The sequence below is a fragment of the Opisthocomus hoazin genome, unplaced genomic scaffold (genome assembly GCF_030867145.1).
Source record: "Opisthocomus hoazin isolate bOpiHoa1 unplaced genomic scaffold, bOpiHoa1.hap1 HAP1_SCAFFOLD_112, whole genome shotgun sequence".
NCBI lineage: Eukaryota > Metazoa > Chordata > Aves > Opisthocomiformes > Opisthocomidae > Opisthocomus > Opisthocomus hoazin.
This window is the reverse complement of record NW_027448732.1, coordinates 242,501-250,000: the sequence shown is the minus strand read 5'-3', so window position 1 is coordinate 250,000 and position 7,500 is coordinate 242,501.

Sequence of the window (7,500 nt, the reverse complement as noted above, 5' to 3'; positions counted from 1 at the left end):
GACATTGGAAAGGAGACCGCCCGGCCCGAACACCGGAGCCCCGCCGTGGCTCCCTATGACGGGGAGTACGGAAGACCCGGCCCGCCGGGGGCCCTCTCCGACGCCACCCGAAAAGCCTCATCGATCAGGAAAGGGAAGGGGAACGGAGGAGAAGCGGAGGCCCCACGGCCACGGTTCCTGGGACAGCGACGGCCGCACGCGCCGGCCCCCGAACCCCGAACCTCGGGCAGGGCTGGGCAGCACAGGCGCGGGGCCCTGCGTGCGAGCGAGCGAGCGGGCAGCGTCGACAGCAGAAGCCCAACGCGGCTTGGCCACCGGCAGAGCCGGACTGCCGTAGAGGCTTCTCTGCAACGTGCCCGCGGATGGCTGCTGTTAACGGGCGTGGGGAGGGGGGGGGAGCCACGGCAGGCTCCACTCCCAAACCCCGGCCCTACAAGCGTTCGAGTGCCGGAGACCGCCGCCCGTCTCGGCCCGGCCCTGGAGAAACCCCTCTTGGAGCCCTCGCTCCAGTCGGCAACGGCCACCGGAGCCTGCGGGCAAGCAGCGGCTTCGCGCGGCTTCTGGCAGTCGGAAGCGCCGTGCGCGATAGGTAGGAGGCAGAACGGCCACGGCCAGGGTCGCCGGGCAACGCCCGAGTCTGCCGGCTGAGCCGCGGGTGACAAGCGTTCGAGTGCCGGCGACCGCCGCCGGTCTCGGCCCGGCCCTGGAGAAACCCCTCTTGGAGCCCTCGCTCCAGTCGGCAACGGCCACCGGAGCCTGCGGGCAAGCAGCGGCTTCGCGCGGCTTCTGGCAGTCGGAAGCGCCGTGCGCGATAGGTAGGAGGCAGAACGGCCACGGCCAGGGCCGCCGGGCAACGCCCGAGTCTGCCGGCTGAGCCGCGGCTGACAAGCGTTCGAGTGCCGGCGACCGCCGCCGGTCTCGGCCCGGCCCTGGAGAAACCCCTCTTGGAGCCCTCGCTCCAGTCGGCAACGGCCACCGGAGCCTGCGGGCAAGCAGCGGCTTCGCGCGGCTTCTGGCAGTCGGAAGCGCCGTGCGCGATAGGTAGGAGGCAGAACGGCCACGGCCAGGGCCGCCGGGCAACGCCCGAGTCTGCCGGCTGAGCCGCGGGTGACAAGCGTTCGAGTGCCGGCGACCGCCGCCGGTCTCGGCCCGGCCCTGGAGAAACCCCTCTTGGAGCCCTCGCTCCAGTCGGCAACGGCCACCGGAGCCTGCGGGCAAGCAGCGGCTTCGCGCGGCTTCTGGCAGTCGGAAGCGCCGTGCGCGATAGGTAGGAGGCAGAACGGCCACGGCCAGGGCCGCCGGGCAACGCCCGAGTCTGCCCGCTGAGCCGCGGCTGACAAGCGTTCGAGTGCCGGCGACCGCCGCCGGTCTCGGCCCGGCCCTGGAGAAACCCCTCTTGGAGCCCTCGCTCCAGTCGGCAACGGCCACCGGAGCCTGCGGGCAAGCAGCGGCTTCGCGCGGCTTCTGGCAGTCGGAAGCGCCGTGCGCGATAGGTAGGAGGCAGAACGGCCACGGCCAGGGCCGCCGGGCAACGCCCGAGTCTGCCGGCTGAGCCGCGGGTGACAAGCGTTCGAGTGCCGGCGACCGCCGCCCGTCTCGGCCCGGCCCTGGAGAAACCCCTCTTGGAGCCCTCGCTCCAGTCGGCAACGGCCACCGGAGCCTGCGGGCAAGCAGCGGCTTCGCGCGGCTTCTGGCAGTCGGAAGCGCCGTGCGCGATAGGTAGGAGGCAGAACGGCCACGGCCACAGCCGCCGTGCAACGCCCGAGTCTGCCGGCTGAACCGCGAGTAGCTGCAGCGGTTCGATGGCGCTGGTCCGCGAGCGCCAGCCCTCTGCCCTAGTATACGGACAGCGAGGTCCCCGGCCCCGGCGGGCTCGAAGAGAACCGTCTTCCCCCAGCGGGGAGGCGCGCGAGCGCCGCCGACTCTTACCATGACGTAACTGGAGGCAGCGCAAAGCAGCGACCCCTTCGGCAGCTCCGAAGAAGAACCGGGCAAGACGTCTACCTGCCAGAACCGCGGTGGAGCCAAAGTCCCGCCGGAGCGAGGTAGACGAGGCATCCCTTTCCGCCGGCAGCTCCGGCGGCCACATCGGGCACACCGGACCCGGCGGACGGTAAAACGGGTAGACCTGGCCTCCCTGCCGGCAGAACGGGTAGACGAGGCCTCCCTGCCTGGAACCGGGTAGACCTGGCATCCCTGCCGGAAGCGGGTAGACCTGGCATCCCTGCCGGTAAAACGGGTAGACCTGGCCTCCCTGCCGGCAGAACGGGTAGACGAGGCCTCCCTGCCTGGAACCGGGTAGACCTGGCATCCCTGCCGGAAGCGGGTAGACCTGGCATCCCTGCCGGTAAAACGGGTAGACCTGGCCTCCCTGCCGGCAGAACGGGTAGACGAGGCCTCCCTGCCTGGAACCGGGTAGACCTGGCATCCCTGCCGGAAGCGGGTAGACCTGGCATCCCTGCCGGCAAAACGGGTAGACCTGGTCTCCCTGCCGCCAAAACGGGTAGACCTGGCCTCCCTGCAGGTAAAACGGGTAGACCTGGCCTCCCTGCCGGCAGAACGGGTAGACCTGGCCTCCCTGCCGCCAGAACGGGTAGACCTGGCATCCCTGCCGGCAAAACGGGTAGACCTGGTCTCCCTGCCGGTAAAACGGGTAGACCTGTTCTCCCTGCCGGCAAAACGGGTAGACCTGGCCTCCCTGCCGGCAGAACGGGTAGACCTGGCCTCCCTGCCGCCAGAACGGGTAGACCTGGCATCCCTGCCGGCAAAACGGGTAGACCTGGTCTCCCTGCCGGTAAAACGGGTAGACCTGGTCTCCCTGCAGGTAAAACGGGTAGACCTGTTATCCCTGCCGGCAAAACGGGTAGACCTGGCATCCCTGCCGGTAAAACGGGTAGACCTGGTCTCCCTGCCGGCAAAAAGGGTAGACCTGTTCTCCCTGCCGCCAGAACGGGTAGACCTGGCCTCCCTGCCGGTAAAATGGGTAGACCTGGTCTCCGTGCAGGTAAAACGGGTAGACCTGGTATCCCTGCCGGCAGAACGGGTAGACCTGGTCTCCCTGCCGGCAAAACGGGTAGACCTGGCATCCCTGCCGGCAAAACGGGTAGACCTGGTCTCCCTGCCGGTAAAACGGGTAGACATGGCCTCCCTGCAGGTAAAACGGGTAGACCTGTTCTCCCTGCCGGCAAAACGGGTAGACCTGGCATCCCTGCCGGCAAAACGGGTAGACCTGGTCTCCCTGCCGGTAAATGGGTAGACCTGGTCTCCCTGCCGCTAGAACGGGTAGACCTGGCCTCCCTGCCGGCAACATGGGTAGACCTGGCCTCCCTGCCGGTAAAACGGGTAGACCTGGCATCCCTGCAGGTAAAACGGGTAGACCTGGCATCCCTGCCGGCAAAACGGGTAGACCTGTTCTCCCTGCAGGTAAAACGGGTAGACCTGTTCTCCCTGCCGCCAGAACGGGTAGACCTGGCATCCCTGCCGGCAAAACGGGTAGACCTGGCATCCCTGCCGGTAAATGGGTAGACCTGGCATCCCTGCCGGAAAAACGGGTAGACCTGGCATCCCTGCCGGCAATACGGGTAGACCTGGTCTCCCTGCCGCTAGAACGGGTAGACCTGGCATCCCTGCCGGTAAAACAGGTAGACCTGGCCTCCCTGCCGCCAGAACGGGTAGACCTGGCATCCCTGCCGGTAAAACGGGTAGACCTGGCCTCCCTGCCGGCAGAACGGGTAGACCTGGTCTCCCTGCAGGTAAAACGGGTAGACCTGGCCTCCCTGCCGGCAGAACGGGTAGACCTGGCCTCCCTGCCGGCAGAAGGGGTAGACCTGTCCTCCCTGCGGACAGAGCGGGTCGCCCGTGCTGGAGGCCCGTATGCAGGGGTGCCTGCACGGGGTGGGAAGGGGCGGCGGCGGGCTGCCTGTGCTCTCTCAGCCGGGGCGGCGGTGGGGGGGCTTGCGGGGGGTGGCTTGGGGCGGCAGGCCGGTCCTGCCGGAGGCCCGTATGCAGGGGTGCCTGCACAGGGTGGGTGGGCCGGCGGCGGGCTGCCTGTGCTCTCTCAGCCGGGGCGGCGGTGGGGGGGCTTGCGGGGGGTGGCTGGGGTCGGCAGGCCGGCCCTGCCGGAGGCCCGTATGCAGGGGTGCCTGCACGGGGTGGGAAGGGGCGGCGGCGGGCTGCCTGTGCTCTCTCAGCCGGGGCGGCGGTGGGGGGGCCTGTGGCGGGTGGCTGGGGGCGGCAGGCCGGCCCTGCCGGAGGCCCGTATGCAGGGGTGCCTGCACGGGGTGGGAAGGGCCGGCGGCGGGCTGCCTGTGCTGTTTCAGTCGGGGCGGCGGTGGGGGGGCTTGCGGGGGGTGGCTGGGGTCGGCAGGCCCGCCCTGCCGGAGGCCCGTATGCAGGGGTGCCTGCACGGGGTGGGTGGGCCTGCGGCGGGCTGCCTGTGCTCTCTGAGCCGGGGCGGCGGTGGGGGGGGCTTGCGGGGGGTGGCTGGGGGCGGCAGGCCGGCCCTGCCGGAGGCCCGTATGCAGGGGTGCCTGCACGGGGTGGGAAGGGCCGGCGGCGGGCTGCCTGTGCTGTTTCAGTCGGGGCGGCGGTGGGGGGGCTTGCGGGGGGTGGCTGGGGTCGGCAGGCCCGCCCTGCCGGAGGCCCGTATGCAGGGGTGCCTGCACGGGGTGGGTGGGCCTGCGGCGGGCTGCCTGTGCTCTCTGAGCCGGGGCGGCGGTGGGGGGGGCTTGCGGGGGGTGGCTGGGGGCGGCAGGCCGGCCCTGCCGGAGGCCCGTATGCAGGGGTGCCTGCACGGGGTGGGAAGGGGCGGCGGCGGGGTGCCTGTGCTCTCTGAGCCGGGGCGGCGGTGGGGGGGCTTGCGGGGGGTGGCTGGGGGCGGCAGGCCGGCCCTGCCGGAGGCCCGTATGCAGGGGTGCCTGCACGGGGTGGGAAGGGCCGGCGGCGGGCTGCCTGTGCTCTCTCAGCCGGGGCGGCGGTGGGGGGGCCTGTGGCGGGTGGCTGGGGGCGGCAGGCCGGCCCTGCCGGAGGCCCGTATGCAGGGGTGCCTGCACGGGGTGGGAAGGGCCGGCGGCGGGCTGCCTGTGCTCTCTCAGCCGGGGCGGCGGTGGGGGGGGTTGCGGGGGGTGGCTGGGGTCGGCAGGCCGGCCCTGCCGGAGGCCCGTATGCAGGGGTGCCTGCACGGGGTGGGAAGGGCCGGCGGCGGGCTGCCTGTGCTCTCTCAGCCGGGGCGGCGGTGGGGGGGCTTGCGGGGGGTGGCTGGGGTCGGCAGGCCGGCCCTGCCGGAGGCCCGTATGCAGGGGTGCCTGCACGGGGTGGGTGGGCCTGCGGCGGGCTGCCTGTGCTCTCTGAGCCGGGGCGGCGGTGGGGGGGGCTTGCGGGGGGTGGCTGGGGGCGGCAGGCCGGCCCTGCCGGAGGCCCGTATGCAGGGGTGCCTGCACGGGGTGGGAAGGGGCGGCGGCGGGGTGCCTGTGCTCTCTGAGCCGGGGCGGCGGTGGGGGGGCTTGCGGGGGGTGGCTTGGGGCGGCAGGCCGGTCCTGCCGGAGGCCCGTATGCAGGGGTGCCTGCACAGGGTGGGTGGGCCGGCGGCGGGCTGCCTGTGCTCTCTCAGCCGGGGCGGCGGTGGGGGGGCTTGCGGGGGGTGGCTGGGGGCGGCAGGCCGGCCCTGCCGGAGGCCCGTATGCAGGGGTGCCTGCACGGGGTGGGAAGGGGCGGCGGCGGGTTGCCTGTGCTCTCTCAGCCGGGGCGGCGGTGGGGGGGCTTGCGGGGGGTGGCTGGGGGCGGCAGGCCGGTCCTGCCGGAGGCCCGTATGCAGGGGTGCCTGCACAGGGTGGGTGGGCCGGCGGCGGGCTGCCTGTGCTCTCTGAGCCGGGGCGGCGGTGGGGGGGCTTGCGGGGGGTGGCTGGGGGCGGCAGGCCGGCCCTGCCGGAGGCCCGTATGCAGGGGTGCCTGCACGGGGTGGGAAGGGGCGGCGGCGGGGTTCCTGTGCTCTCTGAGCCGGGGCGGCGGTGGGGGGGCTTGCGGGGGGTGGCTGGGGGCGGCAGGCCGGCCCTGCCGGAGGCCCGTATGCAGGGGTGCCTGCACGGGGTGGGAAGGGGCGGCGGCGGGGTTCCTGTGCTCTCTGAGCCGGGGCGGCGGTGGGGGGGCTTGCGGGGGGTGGCTGGGGGCGGCAGGCCGGCTCTGCCGGAGGCCCGTATGCAGGGGTGCCTGCACGGGGTGGGAAGGGCCGGCGGCGGGCTGCCTGTGCTCTCTCAGCCGGGGCGGCGGTGGGGGGGCTTGCGGGGGGTGGCTGGGGTCGGCAGGCCGGTCCTGCCAGAGGCCCGTATGCAGGGGTGCCTGCACGGGGTGGGAAGGGCCGGCGGCGGGCTGCCTGTGCTGTCTCAGTCGGGGCGGCGGTGGGGGGGCTTGCGGGGGGTGGCTGGGGTCGGCAGGCCGGCCCTGCCGGAGGCCCGTATGCAGGGGTGCCTGCACGGGGTGGGTGGGCCTGCGGCGGGCTGCCTGTGCTCTCTGAGTCGGGGCGGCGGTGGGGGGGGCTTGCGGGGGGTGGCTGGGGGCGGCAGGCCGGCCGTGCCGGAGGCCCGTATGCAGGGGTGCCTGCACGGGGTGGGAAGGGCCGGCGGCGGGCTGCCTGTGCTCTCTCAGCCGGGGCGGCGGTGGGGGGGGTTGCGGGGGGTGGCTGGGGTCGGCAGGCCGGCCCTGCCGGAGGCCCGTATGCAGGGGTGCCTGCACGGGGTGGGAAGGGCCGGCGGCGGGCTGCCTGTGCTCTCTCAGTCGGGGCGGCGGTGGGGGGGCTTGCGGGGGGTGGCTGGGGTCGGCAGGCCGGCCCTGCCGGAGGCCCGTATGCAGGGGTGCCTGCACGGGGTGGGTGGGCCGGCGGCGGGCTGCCTGTGCTCTCTGAGCCGGGGCGGCGGTGGGGGGGGCTTGCGGGGGGTGGCTGGGGGCGGCAGGCCGGCCCTGCCGGAGGCCCGTATGCAGGGGTGCCTGCACGGGGTGGGAAGGGCCGGCGGCGGGGTGCCTGTGCTCTCTCAGCCGGGGCGGCGGTGGGGGGGCTTGCGGGGGGTGGCTGGGGGCGGCAGGCCGGTCCTGCCGGAGGCCCGTATGCAGGGGTGCCTGCACGGGGTGGGTGGGCCGGCGGCGGGCTGCCTGTGCTCTCTGAGCCGGGGCGGCGGTGGGGGGGCTTGCGGGGGGTGGCTGGGGGCGGCAGGCCGGCCCTGCCGGAGGCCCGTATGCAGGGGTGCCTGCACGGGGTGGGAAGGGCCGGCGGCGGGCTGCCTGTGCTGTCTCAGTCGGGGCGGCGGTGGGGGGGCTTGCGGGGGGTGGCTGGGGTCGGCAGGCCGGCCCTGCCGGAGGCCCGTATGCAGGGGTGCCTGCACGGGGTGGGTGGGCCGGCGGCGGGCTGCCTGTGCTCTCTGAGCCGGGGCGGCGGTGGGGGGGGCTTGCGGGGGGTGGCTGGGGGCGGCAGGCCGGCCCTGCCGGAGGCCCGTATGCAGGGGTGCCTGCACG